This window comes from Somniosus microcephalus, chromosome 28 (genome assembly GCF_052327205.1).
Source record: "Somniosus microcephalus isolate GS21.2 chromosome 28, FLI_Smic_1.0, whole genome shotgun sequence".
In the NCBI taxonomy this organism is placed as follows: Eukaryota; Metazoa; Chordata; class Chondrichthyes; order Squaliformes; family Somniosidae; genus Somniosus; species Somniosus microcephalus.
In genome coordinates this window covers 22,255,959-22,271,616 of record NC_141014.1, presented here as the reverse complement: position 1 = coordinate 22,271,616, position 15,658 = coordinate 22,255,959, and the positions used below count along the sequence as shown (strand labels likewise).

At 48.9% G+C, this 15,658-nt stretch overlaps 1 protein-coding gene across 2 annotated transcripts in view; it reads right to left on the bottom strand.

Annotated features, from left to right (window-relative positions):
* Window positions 1-10,722, bottom strand: part of LOC147099435 (peripheral myelin protein 22-like) — a 33,361-nt gene extending 22,639 nt beyond the window's left edge. Inside the window, exon 1 of one of the 2 annotated variants that reach the window (XM_085969585.1) lies at window positions 10,611-10,722. The gene's annotated coding sequence lies outside the window, so the exon portion shown is untranslated. Of the gene's footprint in view, window positions 1-7,260; window positions 7,389-10,610 lie in introns of those variants that run through there. The other variant, XM_085969584.1, reaches the window with a different exon arrangement.
* Between the last annotated feature and the right edge of the window lie 4,936 nt (window positions 10,723-15,658).

Here is a 15,658-nt window from a genome sequence, read left to right as displayed (position 1 = left end):
TGCTTCATAGTTTCTATAAATGACAGCCGCGCTGCTCCCAAAGCCACAGGCCATGAAATCACCCCACAAAAACTGTTGGCAAAACCCAGAGCCCAGTGACGACACAACAGAGCAAACATCATCACATGATGGAGTGGCGCACTGCTCCCCCTCCCCTTCCGAAGTATTTCGCAACTTTATTGAAACCCGAGCGCCTAGAATAGACTTTACAACAACAACTTGCAGTTATATAGCGCCTTTATCGTAGTAAAACGGCCCAAGGCGCTTCACAGGAGCGATTATCGAACAAAATAATGACACCGAGCCACATAAGGAGATATTAGGACAGATGACCAAAAGCTTGGTCAAAGAGGCAGGTTTTAAGGAGCGTCTTAAAAGGAGGAGAGAGGTAGTGAGGTTTAGGGGGGGAATACCAGAGCTTAGGGCCTAGGCGGTTGAAGGCACGGCCGCCAATGGTAGGGTGAAGGAAGTGGTGGGGGAGGGGAGAGGAGGGGGAGGGGGAGGGGAGAGGAGGGGGAGGGGGAGGGGAGAGGAGGGGGAGAGGGAGGGATGGACAAGAAGCCAGAGTTGGAGGAACGTAAGAGTTCCCGGAGGCTTAGTGTATTTAACTCAGCATGCATCATTGATAAAGCAGTCAGTCTGCACCTTCGACCGGGGCCTCCCGACTCAGTCACTGCAAAGAGACACAGGCTTCTTGGCTGGGAGCTGAGGGTTCAGTGGCCTGTTTGCCATTGAGTGCTCACATTGTTCAAGGGCTGGGACCACCCGCCAGTTTACGACCGATGTAACCAGTGCTGCCAAAAAAATCAAATGCCATTTAAAAGCCGGGAGTGCCCGACACAGTCCCAGGGTGGGGAGCGGCCCCTCGATCACTAATCAAGACAACCCGAACCTCAGCTCCACAGAAACACATGGTTTCGATTCGATCACTTAAACAGGGAGCGTTACGGAGGGTCACGGAGGGGGGGGCGAGGGAGGGTCACGGAAGGGGGGGCGAGGGAGGCTCACGGAGGGGGGGGCCGAGGGAGGGTCACGGAGGGGGGGGCCGAGGGAGGCTCACGGAGGGGGGAGCGAGGGAGGGTTATGGAAGAGGGGGTGAGGGAGAGTTACGGGAGGCGATGGTGGGTTATGGAGGGGGGGGCGTTGAAAGAAAGACCGACCTGCATTTACACAGTGCATTTCACGACCTCAGGATGTCCCAAAGCACTTTACAGCCAAAGAAGTACTTTTAGAAGTGTAGTCACTGTTGTAATGTAGGAAACGTGGCTTCCTATTTGCGCACAGCAAGCTCCCGGAAACAGCAATGTGATAATGACCAGATAATCTGTTTTAGTGATGTTGGTTGAGGGATAAATATTGGCCCAGGACACTGGGGAGAACTCCCCTGCTCTTTTTCGAAATAGTGCGTCTACCTGAGAAAGCAGGCAGGGCCTCGGTTTAATGTCTCATCCGAAAGATGGCACTTCCGATAGAGCAGCATTCCCTTAGCACTGCACTGGTGTGTGAGGAAGTGTTGCGGGGCGGGTGAATCAAGCAGCGGTTTGAGATTGGCAGAGATTATTCGCCAAGCCGACATTAAAGAGGTTGGACCAACATGGGAAAAAGAGTTCCTGGCAAACTCAACTGGAGAGGAGTTCGTCTGCACATCCTTTTCATCAAGGGAGATATTTGGGCTTCTTTCACATCATCCCACGGCATTTACAACAGATTTCCCACGTCACTCACTGAAGACGGTGCTCATTTAAATCAGCACTGTACTTTAGCCCCAACCTCAAGGCCACACCAGCCTCAGAGACTCTGACACACAGTCGCGCCACACACACACAACTCGCTGACATCCAACCAGCTCCAGCACAGTCCTTGTGGTGGGGGGGGAAACTGTGTGTGTCCCATCGATCTGGACCTCCAGCGTGTTGTTGATCAAAACAGATGTTCGTCCCGACGGTCGCAGAATGGCAGCGGCAGCTCCTGGGGTTTAGGAAGGGTAACGTCACTCTCTTTCTCCCCACGATCAACACAGACTTGGAGGGGAGGAGGTGGGGGAGGGGGGGAATCAGACTGACTGGAGACAAGCTCCTCTGAAACCTTCTGTTGTCTTTGAACCATTGAACGGAAGCATTTTGCAAAGTTTCATCTGCCTTTGGGATGGGTTTGAAGCCCTTACCCATCTTCTCCATGCCCCCCCCCCCACCCCGTCTCCTCTCATCTTCCCCCATAAAACTTTATTTAAGCTGGGGTGCACCTCAAGCAACAGCGCATCCATAACTCATCCCAGTGGCCAGTTGTGAACTCATGAACGAGTTGTCAGCAGGCTATTTGACCTGGGGGAGCTTCACAGTCAAGCCCACTGCTTTGCTCACCTACGGGTAGTGGGCAGGTGGGTTGGTAACCAGAGGACACAGATTTAAGATAATCACAGAATCACAGAATCCCCACAGTGCAGATAGAGGCCATTTCGGCCCATCGAGCCTGCACCGACACATATCCCACCCTATCCCCGTAACCCCACGTATTTAATCCCCTAACACTAAGGGTCAATTTATCATAGCCAAATCAACCTAACCCGCACATCTTTGGACTGTGGGAGGAAACCGGAGCACCCGGAGGAAACCCACGCAAACACGGGGAGAATGTGCAAACTCCACACAGACAGTCGCCCGAGGCCGGATTTGAACCCGGGTCCCTGGCGCTGTGAGGCAACAGTGCTAACCACTATGCCACCGTGGCAGAAGAACCAGACGGGAGATGAGAAGTTCTCTTTGTAAAACGCAGCGAGTTGTTGTGATCTGGAACGCGCTGCCTGAAAGGGCAGTGGAAGCAGATTCAACAGTAAGTTTCAAAAGGGAATTGGATAAATACTCAAAAAAGGGTTATGGGAAAAGAGCTGGAGGAGTGGGACTAATTGGAGAGCTCTTTCAAAGAGCTGGCATGAGAACGATGGGTCGAATGGCCTCCATCTGTGCGGTAAGATTCTATGATCCGAAGCAGAAACTCTCTCGGGACACTGGAGCCAGTGGTTGCACCCCCTAGCACCACCCCAGCTGATGTGCGTCAAATCAGAGCGGACCAGGATCAGAGGCCGGACTCAGGAGCTCCCTGGTCTATACAGCAGGCCCCAGGCCAGCCAGGGTACTGTGCATTTACACCGGACACTCACTAACTGAGCATCACAAAGCCAAGTTCCTAATATGCAGATGACCTCCTGGCAGCACATTGGGACATTTTTATGCTCGTTTCCCCGATATCCCCTGTTGGTTAGAATCTGTGGCCATGTTTTGCCAAGCTGACTGCCCCTTGTTACTAATCGCTGGGATCCTGCATCCCTGTTATTTCCGAAAAAGAGGAACATGCCAAACAGCGTAGGTGATTAATTTTATTTATTTATGATAAGCACACAGGGAATGCCGGAGTTTATCATGTGTTCGTCACATTCAATGGAGAGTCTATTAACTGAACAACAGGCCAATATTGTGCAGATAAGATAACGGCGACTTGGCAGCTGATTGATGGCCCACCCTGTGTCTTTATTTTTAATCTATCTCTGTTCCCTCTTTGTATTTCTTTCCCCCATTCCCCCCGACAGCTATGTCTGCTCCCTTGGATTCAAAACCCTCAGCCACTACCCCCCACCCCTCCCCAAACATTGTTCCTTCAATAGCTGCCAACCAGCAAGCAATCACCCAGTCACTTCTGGCCTGTAATCGCTCTCTCATTCACCCTCCCCCGCAATCTCTCCATCTCTGTTTTAAAGGACAACACAACTGGGATCAATGCTCCCGTGACCCTTCCTCCCTCGCTTCTCCCAGGTTCTGCCCTGCACTCTCTTACTCCTCAAGACTTCTTGACACACTTTACCACAGAATCAGGTGGCTCCTCACTTACCTCAGGTCTTCCCTGCCTCCGACTATCTACAGGATTTCAAAACCTGACTTTTGCATCCACTGAGGGACCATTTGTCTCACCTTCCCTCCTATTCTCGGCTTGGCATCATTTCCAAAGAGGAGCAGGGGAGTTCTCCCTGGTGTCCTGGCCAATATATATCCCTGAACCAACATCACGAAGACATTATAATTATAACATTATAAGACAACACAACATCTGGTCATTATAATGCCTGGAATGGGCGGGCTGTCTTATGAGGAAAGGTTGGACAGGCGAGGCTTGTATCTGCTGGAGTTTAGAAGAGTAAGAGGTGACTTGATTGAAACATATAAGATCCTGAGGGATCTGGGCAGGGTAGATGTGGAGAGGATGATTCTTCTTGTGGGAAAATCTAGAACTAGGGGTCACTGTTTAAAAATAAGGGGTCGCCCATTTAAGACAGAGATGAGGAGACATTTTTTCTCAGAGGGTCGTGAGTCTTTGGAACTCTCTTCCTCAGAGGGCGGTGGGAGCAGAATCTTTGAATATTTTTACGGCAGAGGTAGATAGATTCTTGGTAAGCAAGGGGGTGAAAGGTTATTGGGGTAGACAGGAATGTGCAGTAATCAGATCAGCCATGATCTTATTGAATGGCGGAGCAGGCTCAAGGGGCTGACTCCTGCTCCTAATTCATATGTTCGTGTGTATTAACATAGAAGATAGGAGCAGGAGTAGGCCATTCGGCCCCTCGAGCCTGTTCCGCCATTCAATGCGATCATGGCTGATCATCCAAATTCAGTACCCTGTCCCTGCTTTCTCCCCATACCCCTTGATCCCTTTAGCCTTAAGAAATATATCTAACTCCTTCTTGAATATATTTAATGAATTGGCCTCAACTGCCTTCTGTGGTAGAGAATTCCACAGGTTCACCACTCTCTGGGTGAAGAAATTCCTCCTCATTTCAGTCCTAAATGGTTTACCCCTTATCCTTAGACTGTGACCCCTGGTTCTGGACTCCCCGACCACGGGAACATCCTTCCTGCATCTAGTCTGTCTAAGTTTCAATGAGATTGTTAGAATTTTATAAGTTTCAATGAGAAACATTGCTGTTTGCGGGAGCTTGCTGTGCGCAAATTGGCTGCCGCATTTCCTACATTACAACAGCGACTACACTTCAAAAAGTACTTCATTGGCTGTAAAGCGCTTTGGGACGTCCTGAGGTCGTGAAAGGCGCTATATAAATGCACATTCTTTCTGTCACCAGTTGCTTAAATATACGAGTGAGAGATAGAGGGAGCAAGTGAACGAGAGCAAGAAACGCACAGAAGTGAGAGAACAGAAATAAACAGAGAGCACAAGAGCAAGGGACAGACTCAGAGCTCACACCCAATCTTCTATAAGCACAGGTCTGCAGCTTTTTAACCAGTTCAGTGAACTGAAAGAGTGAGCTGGCGCAGGACAGGAAGTACCAGAACGTTAAGGAACTGAAAGCTCGACAAAGCACAGTGACATCAGTAGAACGAGTTTGTGGCAGAGATTCTGTGACTGTCATTTCAGGCTCCACCAGATGTCGGGATGTTTCCGATTTGCCAAGCGAGCAACTGGATGGAATGTCAACCCCAGTGAAACCACTGCTCACTACATCGGAGCAAATAACATCGAACTGGCTTAATGTAAAAAGGGTCATGTTGTGAGGTCACGTGTGGTTCATGCACATTTCAATACCAGCTCCGTAAGGTGTCAGCCGTGGCTCAGTCAGAAGGTTGTGAGACCTGAGCAACATAATCCCGGCTGACGCTCCCAGTGCAGAACTACGGGAGTGCAGCACTGTCGGAGGTGCCATCTTTCGGATGAGACGTTAAACCCCAGGCCCCTGCCTGTTCTCTCAGCTGGACGCTCTCCCTGTGTCCGGGACATTTATCCCTCAAACAACATCACTAACTGGTCATGTATCTCGTTGCCATTTTTGGGATCTTGCTGTGCTTAAATTGGCTACATTTCAACTGTAACTACATGATTTGGGGTTTGCCGAGGTCGTGAAAGGCTCTATATAAATCCAAGTCCTTTCCTTATATAAACTGGCCAGGACACCGGGGATAGCTCCCCGGCTCTTCTTCAGAATAGTGCCATGGGATTTTTTACATCCACCTGAGAGAGCAGGTGTCGATTTAATGTCTCATCTGAAAGGCGGCACCTCCAACAGTGCGGCGCTCCCTCAGCACTGCACTGGGAGTGTCAGCCGAGATTTTTGTGCTTAAGTCCCTGGAGTGGGACTCGAACCCACAACCTTCTGACTCAGAGGCGAGGGTGCCGCCCACTGAGCCACACTCAACCATCCCGTTCCCCCGAACTGGTGGCACTCCCGTTTCATCGGAGACTGAAGGCGCCACTGTGCCTGCACCAAGCCCGCTCCTGTGCAGCGTGCTCTGTGTGTGTGACGATCACTTTAACAGTCACTCATTGCAGGAAAAAGGGGGGCAGCGATCGGACTCACTGGGTTAACTCCCACTCATCCAGATGTGACTGAAGCCAGTCCGGACTGACCCTACAATGTGCAGCAACATCCCCCCCCCCCCCCCCCGAGTAACTCAACAACTTCCCTCCCCCAATCACTCCCTGCCCTTCATTTCATGTCATGTCCCAAATTCCTGCCACTGCGGGCGCTGCAGGGCTGATTATATATATATTTTTTTAAACTAGCCAGAAACAAAACTGATGCAAAACATCTGGTTTAAGAATGACAGAAGCTCCGGCGTCTCTCGCCCACTTCGGGGCTTTTTTTTGGCCAAGAAAAATAAAGGGGACAGAAAGGGAGAGGGGGACCTTCGGGTAGGTGGGGGAGAGAGAGTCTGGAAATAAAGAGAATTGGAAAAAAACACTTTCCTTAAAAGCAATGTTAAATCTACAGAAACATCAATGACTCGCCACGCCCATCTCAGATACTTTATTAAAAAAATACCGGGTAAGAGGGTCTCTAAAATACTACATGGTAAATCCTACTTAATTAGATTTACAAATTAAAAGCACGATGGGTTTTAAACCAGAGTTGCTTTCCGTTTAATCGCAGTTGCAGCTGATTTGGCTATTTCACTTTTTTTTTTACAGTATTTCATTCCACTGTTCCCTGTTGCTCTTGTCAAGGGCAGGGAGTAGAATCCAGCAAGAGGACCGGGGTTTTATTTAAAGATTGAAGTCAGTTACAAGGTGCGGTGAGATTTCAGTTGAAATTGACAGAAAACAGCAGCCCTGAAACTGATCCGACGAACAATTCCCCAGCATCAGCCCAGCTTCCAAAGCAAGGGAAGAAAAAGAGTTTCCTGTGAGTTCCTTCCACGCTCTCTCAAAAAAAGAGTTTTTTTTTTAAAGCGGAATATATTTTGAGAGGGAAATGGTCCTTACCTGGGATCCCTGAATCTCTTTAGGCGAGTTGTGGAGTTCGAGTCTGGGAAAAGGCAATGAACACAACTGGTTGCCGCTCTCAGTGAAGGCAACGCCCTCCTCACACTCACTCATCACCAGCTAGAGGGCTTTAAAGCGGCGTCACCCTCTCTGCATCACACTTCTAGGCAACCTCCCCTCCTTAACGGTTAACGGGGATTGTGTTTCCCCCCTAACCCCCTCCCGTTACTTATTTATCATGCAATAATATTTTATTTTAATTTTTATCGGTCACGCTCTCGCCTCTGAGCCAGAAGGGTCCCCACTCCAGAGACTTGAGCACATAATCCAGGCTGACACTCCAGCGGGGTACCAAGGGAGCGCTGCACCGTCGGAGGTGCCGTCTTTCGGGTGAGATGTTAAACCGAGGCCCCGTCTGCCCTCTCGGGTGGACGTAAAAGATCCCATGGCGCTATTTCGAAGGAGGGCAGGGGGAGTTCTCCCCGGTGCCCTGGCCAATGTTTATCTCTCGACCAACATCACTGAAACAGAGGACCTGGCCATTATCACGCTGCTGTTTGTGGGAGCTTGCTGTGCGCCAATTGGTATTTCCTACATTACAACACTTCAAACGTTGGCTGTGAGGCGCTTTGGGACATTCTGAGGAAGTGAAAGGCACTTTAGAAATGCAAGATCCTTTGTTATTACATGGGTTCCTGGGAATTTTACCTCTGTATTAAAGACACGTTGGTAACTCTGTTTTTATAAGATGGGATCCGGGATCCGTTAACAGCACTTAGGGCATTGCATTCAGCGATTCCATCCATTGTTTCCTGAAAACAAACATTCATTTGCATTGTGCGACAAAAAAATAGAGGGTGATGTGCTTGAGACATCCGGTGGTCGTGAAAGGCGCTATATAAATGCAAGTCTTTTCTTTCTTGCTAATCTGTAAAATTAACGATTAGCCCCACCTTCTCCAAGTAGCCAGGATTTTAAGCTAAGGTGAATGGGGAAATGAAGATTTCACATTGAGCTGCACGGAGAGGGCACTGCCGACCATTCAGCGTTGGTGCCAGTGCTGGGGACCCTCAACAATTCTTGCTACTGCACCATCACTTAAACCCCCCCCTCCAGCCCAAAGATGGCACACCGTACAACACAGCTGAAAATAAATGAGGTATGCTTTACGGCACTTGTTTTCAAATCTCTCCGTGGACTCGCCTCTCCCTATCTCTGTAACCTTCTCCAGCCCTACGACCCTCTGAGATCTTGCCGCACTCCAATTCTGGTCTCCTGCGCCTCCCCGATTTCCTTCGCTCCAAAAATGAATTTTTTGCATCTGTGTTCACTATGGAGAAAGACGATGCAGACATAGAAATCGGGCAAGGGGACTGTGACATACTCGAACATATTAGCATCGAGAGGGAGGAGGTGCTAGCGGTTTTAGCGAGCCAAAAAGTGGATAAATCCCCAGGCCCGGACGAGATGTATCCCAGGCTGCTGTGGGAGGCAAGGGAGGAGATTGCAGGGGCTCTGACACTAATTTTCAGAACCTCTCTGGCCACAGGGGATGTACCAGAGGACTGGAGAACAGCTAACGTAGTACCATTATTCAAGAAGGGTAGCAGGGATAAACCAGGGAATTACAGGCCAGTGAGTCTAACATCTGTGGTGGGGAAATTATTGGAAAAAATTCTGAGGGACAAAATTAATCTCCACTTGGAGAGGCAAGGATTAATCGGGGATAGTCAGCATGGCTTTGTCAAGGGTAAATCATGTCTAACAAATCTGATCGAATTTTTCGAGGGGGTGACTAGTGGGGTGGATGAGGGAAATGCTGTGGATGTGGTTTACATGGACTTCAGTAAAGCTTTTGACAAAGTCCCGCATAGGAGACTGGTCAAGAAGGTAAGAGCCCATGGGATCCAGGGTGCCTTGGCGCGTTGGATCCTAAACTGGCTGAGTGGCAGGAGGCAGAGGGTGATGGTCGAAGGTTGCTTTTGTGACTGGAAGCCTGTGTCCAGTGGGGTACCTCAGGGATCGGTGCTGGGTCCCTTATTGTTTGTGATCTACATAAATGATTTGGATGAGAATGTAAAAGGTATGATCAGTAAGTTCGCAGATGACACGAAAATTGGTGGGGTGGTAAATTGCGAGGAGGAAAGCCTCCAGCTACAGGACGATATAAACGGGTTGGTCAGATGGGTGGAAAAGTGGCAAATGGAATTTAACCCTGAAAAGTGCGAGGTGATGCATTTTGGACGGACAAATAAGGCAAGGGCATACACAATGAGTGGTAGGACCCTAGGAAGTACAGAGGGTCAGAGGGACCTTGGTGTACATGTACATAGATCCCTGAAGGCAGCGGAACAGGTAGATAAGGTGGTTAAAAAGGCATATGGGATACTTGCCTTCATTAGCCGAGGCATAGAATATAAGAGCAGGGAGGTTATGATGGAGCTGTACAAAACGCTGGTGAGGCCACAGCTGGAGTACTGTGTGCAGTTCTGGTCGCCTCACTATAGGAAGGATGTGATTGCTTTGGAGAGGGTGCAGAGAAGATTCACCAGGATGTTACCTGGGATGGAGCGCCTCAGCTATGAAGAGAGGCTGGACAGGCTGGAGTTGTTTTCCTTGGAGCAGAGAAGGCTGAGGGGGGACCTGATTGAGGTGTACAAAATAATGAGGGGCATAGATAGGGTAGATAAAGAGGAACTTTTCCCCTTAGTGGGGGGGTCAATAACAAGGGGGCATATATTCAGGGTAAGGGGCAGGAGATTTAGAGGGGATTTGAGGAGGAACTTTTTCACCCAGAGGGTGGTTGGAATGTGGAACTCAATGCCTGAAAGGGTGGTGGAGGCAGGAACCCTCACAACATTCAAGAAGCATTTGGATGAGCACTTGAAATGCCATTGCATACAAGGCTATGGACCAAATGCTGGAAAATGGGATTAGACTGGACAGGGATGGATGGGCGGCGCAGACACGATGGGCCGAAGGGCCTCTTTCTGTGCTTTAAAACTCTATGACTCTATGACCATTGGCGGCCGTGCCTTCAGCTGCCTCGGCCTTAATCAACGGAATTCCCTCCCTTAACTTTTCCGCCTCTTTACCTCTCTCTCCTCCTTTAAGATGCTCCTTAAAACCTCCCTCTTTGACCGAGCTTTTGGTCACCTGTCCTAATATCTCCTGAGGTGGCTCGGGGTCAAATCTTTGTTTGATTACACTCCTGTGAAATGCCTTGGGATGTTTTACTATGTTAAAAGTGCTACATAAATGCAGGTTGTTGTTGTTGCCTTTGTCACTGTGGAGGAGGGAGATCAGGTGTCCTTTTTACTGCAGATGCTGATTCTATAACACAACCTTACCTTTTGATGCAATTCGCCCCTCAGAGAAAAAAAAAACAGGTTTGCCAAACACTGCGTAGCGAAGACAAGCCCCATTAGCCAGCAGTAACTCCTCCGCCTCCCCCACCGGGAACTTTTCGAATGGCTGCTCCATTTGGCCGCATCTGAGATCCAGGGGGAGGGGTGTTTTAAAGGGCACTTGGACTGCAACGACCTCCTAAACTGTGAGAAAGGAGCTCTCTGTACATTTACCAGTTTCACGTGGTTCTGCTGCATTCAGCTTCAGAATGACTATTTACCGTTGAACTCTGCACAGATTTATTCATGGACCAGCCCCAACCGGGCGTCTCAACCTCTGTGCTAGTGAGTACAGAACTACGCAGTGTAAAATGCATATCCATTTCACTCCTCTTAATCCGAAGTTACTTCACTCCAATGATCTGAAAATTCAGCTTTGACACGGAATCCCCATTGTGCTGTTATTTACATCTCTTAATTCAAACTCAAGCAGCAGCCGTGGCTCAGTCGATAGCACTTTCGCCTTTGAGTCAGAAGGTTGTGGGTTCAAGTCGCTTACTCCACAGACAAAAATCTAGGCTGACACTCCAGTGCAGTACTGAGGGAGCACTGCACTGTCGGAGGTGCCGTCTTTCGGATGAGATGTTAAACCGAGGCACCGTCTGCTCTCTCAGAAGGATGAAAAAAAAGATCTCATGGCACGATAACAAAGAAGAGCAGGGGAGTTCTCCTTGGTGACTTGGCCAATATTTATCCCTAAATTGGCTGTCGTGTTTCCTTCATTACAACAGTAACTACACTTCAAAAATACTTCACTGGCTGTAAAGCGCTTTGGGACGTCCTGAGCTCATGAAAGGCGCTATAGAAATGCTCGTCTTTCTTTCTTTCAAATTATTGCATAATTTCATATTTTTAGTGCATGAATCAACTTTGAATTATCGGGAGTAGACGGGATACAGCAGTGAGCAGTACACAAGTTGTACAGTGCCAAACAGGAGTGTGTTGTCCCCTTGTACCTGGTGTGCACTGTGCAGGTACAGGAGCTGACACCGAGACTCATGTTAGCCGTACAGTTCCAACTTTGAGTTAATTGTCCCCTTTTACTGGGAATGTATTGTACAGATACAGGAGCTGATACTGAACCACACATGAGCTATTTTGTGCCAGACAGGAGTGTGTTGTCCCCTTGTACCTGGTGCATACTGTACATGTACAGGAGCTGACACTGAGACACACACTAACTGTACAGTAACAGATGGGAGTGAGTTGTCCCCTTGTACCTGGTGCGTACTGTACATGTACAGGAGCTGACACTGAGACACACACTAACTGTACAGTAACAGATGGGAGTGAGTTGTCCCCTTGTACCTGGTGCGTACTGTACATGTACAGGAGCTGACACTGAGACACACACTAACTGTACAGTAACAGATGGGAGTGAGTTGTCCCCTTGTACCTGGTGCATACTGTACATGTACAGGAGCTGACACTGAGACACACACTAACTGTACAGTAACAGATGGGAGTGAGTTGTCCCCTTGTACCTGGTGCGTACTGTACATGTACAGGAGCTGACACTGAGAACCATCTGAATTGTACAGTACCAGACATAGCTGGCAGCTCGTATCCCCGTGCAGACTATGTAACATCCCAGTGCTTGATTACACCTCCTGAACAGGGAGAGAGCGATTCTGGTATCATGTTGATAAGGAGCATGCATTAAATAGATCCTGTGAGAGGTCTCACACTTGATGCCTTTACTGATGCTCTGCTATACAGATAGGTTCAGTCATTGGCATTAGGCCAATTACTCAGTAAGTAGAGGTGCCAGTCTCCGTAAATGACCCGAGTCATTGATCAGGATTTATTGCATCTCACCCCGAGGGCAACATTCTGCAATGGGAGTCCCTGGAGATTTGTCGTGTCCCTATCTTCTAAACTGCAATCAGCTAAGAAAAAATGAGTTACTTACACTTATATAGCTCATTTCACATCTTCAGCACACTCCAAAGTACTTCATAGCTAATGAATTACTTTTGAAGTGAGGTCACTGTTTTTTCCTAGGCCAATGTGCGCACAGCAAGGTCCCACGAACAGCAAATGAGGTACCACTCACTTTGAGTTGATGGTGTTAGTTGAGGGCACTGGAAAAATTTCCAGCTTCTCCTCATAAGCAGTAGCATGGGATCTTTTACATTCACCCAAACATGAAAATGTAGTCAAATAATGGCCTGATTTGCATTGGTGACAGGGCTTCAGAATCAGAAATCACGTTAAGAGGTGGAAGGAGCCTATTTTGGGCATCAGCTGCAGCAGCTGTACTTCTGATTCAGGAAACGTGAAAAGAGAAAATGGGTTCTATCAGATGGTAAATTCGAATGAAGATCAGAAAAACTGGTGTTTTTTTATACACAAGGGAATAAACTTGCATTGCGGAGCTGTTAGTATAACTCAGTGATTTCTCCATATAGAAGGCAAAAACATAAAGTAGTGGCAGAGGCCTTACAGCAGGCCTCAGTGGGACTTGGCCAAGGTCGGTAAATCAGCCACGGTTATACCTCCTGATGGCTGTCCACTGATCCCTTCTGGAATGCTATATGGGTATGGTAGTGTCGTAGTTACGTTACTGGACTAGTAACCCAAAAGTGAACATGGAGCTGTTGGAATGTTGTGAAATCCCAACTGGTTCACTAACGTCCTCTGGGGAAGGAAATCTGCCGTCCTTACCCGGTCTGGCCTATATGTGACTCCAGTCCCAAGCCAATGTGGTTGACTCTTAACTGCCCTCTGAAGTGTCCAAGCAAGCCACTCAATAATATCCAACTGCCACCAGCGGTTCAAGAAGAAGGCCCACCACCACCTTCTGAGGGCAACTAGGGGCGGGAAATAAATGCCGGCCTTGCCAGCGACAGTCTACATCTTTGAGAATGAGCAAAACAATAAGTGTGAGTGGATGTTAGGCGTTGACAGGATCAGTCTTGGCGGTCATGTCCTCCACGGTCAAATAGCTCGGCCGGAGTGAGATAGCAGAGAGCTGCTGCTATCCATGGAACCGTCGACCCAGCCTCACTGCACCTTGGGAGGAGGGAACAACAACAACAACAACTTGTATTTTTATAGCGCCTTTAACGTAATAAAACGTCCCAAGACGCTGCACAGGAGTATTAAAAGACAAAAAATTTGACACCGAGCCACATAAGGAGAAATTAGGGCAGGTCAAAGAGGTAGGTTTTAAGAAGCGTCTTAAAGGAGGAGAGAGAGGAAGTGAGGTAGAGAGGTTTAGGGAGGGAATTCCAGAGCTTAGGGCCCAGGCAACAGAAGGCATGGCCGCCAATGCTGGAGCGATTATAATCGGGGATGCTCAAGAGGGCAGAATTCGAGGAGCGCAGATATCTCGGGGGGTTTGTGGGGCTGAAGGAGATTACAGAGATAGGGAGGGGCGAGGCCATGGAGAGATTTGAAAACAAGGATGAGAATTTTGGAATCGAGGCGCTGCTTAACCGGGAGCCAATGTAGGTCAGCGAGCACAGGGGAGATGGGCAAACGGGACTTGGTGCGAGTTAGGACACGGGCAGCTGAGGGAAGGTCGAGAAGGGGAAACAGGCAGATGCCATGACATGTTTGGGGGGGGATGAAATTTAACTTTGGCGGAGGCATAAAACAGGCGGCAGCGGCTTGGCCATCCGTGATACGCTCCGCCCCAAATTGTCACACCCCACCGACGTACAAATCCACCCCCAGTATCTAGTTCGTCCCACACAGGGCTGTGGTAGGGAAAGAGTTACACTGCAGCTGAAGGAAGCGTTTACAGCTGTTTTCAGTGTAAATAGGACATGTGACCTCAATTAGGTTGCCTGGCGACTGAATAGATGTGTTTTTTTTCAAACTTTTAGGACCACCCAGCGCTTCCGCAGGCTTGGTGAGTCAGAGAGACTGGGACAGTGGTCAGGCTGAGTAATCATGTTCACTCCCCAGTACACCCGACAGGGACGGACAGATCATCCCGCTCCAGCCTCTCCCCCCCCCACCCCACCCCTACAACATTCTGCGCTAATGGGATCCCGTTCCTCCAGGGATGTTAGGGAACGGGTGATCCGGGAGAAGTTTGCTCCTGGAAAAACTTCTGTCGGAGGACAGCTGGAGACACACTTTCCTTAGGAATGTCCAAAGGCCTGTGTGTCTCTGTGTGAGTGAGCCCTGGTCAGTTGTCCATCGAACGGCATAAAGTAAAAGCTTCACAAGAGGATTACAGTTGAGGAAGGCCGTTCGGCTCATCTTAAGCAGATCCTAACACCTCCCACCCCCCCATTACAGTACCCAGTTGTTTCTCAGCCGTGGCTCAGTGGGTAGCACCTTCGTCTCTGAGTCAGAAGGTTGTGGGTTCAAGTCCCGACTCCAGCAACTTGAGCATAAAAATCCAGGCTGACACTCCCAGTGCAGCGAGGAAGTGCTCCACTGTCGGAGGTGTCGTCTTTCAGATGAGACGTTAAACCGAGGCCCTGTCTGCTCTCTCAGGTGGGTGTCAAAGATCCCGTGGCACTATTTCGAAGAAGAGCAGGGAGTTCTCCCCAGGGTCCGGGGCCAATATTTATCCCTCAATCAACATCGGGTTATTATCACATTGCTGTGCGCAAACTGGCTGCTGTGTTTCTTACATTACAACAGTGATTACACTTCAAAAAGTACTTCATTGGCTGCAAAGCGCTTCGGGACGTCCTGAGGGCGTGATATAAATGCAAGTCTTTCTTTTTTTCCATTCATCGACGGTGTGGCTCTTCTCTGCACTGCCTGCAGTCGTTGAATGTCTCCCTTGTTTCTGGGTGACCAGATCTGGACGCAGTGTTCAAGGTGCGGTCTGATCAGAGCTCTATGAATTTTGCTCATTGCTTCCTCTGGCTTATGTTCCACTGTTTTGGGGGAGGTGAGGAGAATTTTTTTTTACGCAGCGAGTTGTTGTGATCTGGAATGCGCTGCCTGAAAGGGCAGTGGAAGCAGATGTAATAGTAACTTTCAAAAGGAAATTGGATAGATACTTAAAAAAAAAAATTGTA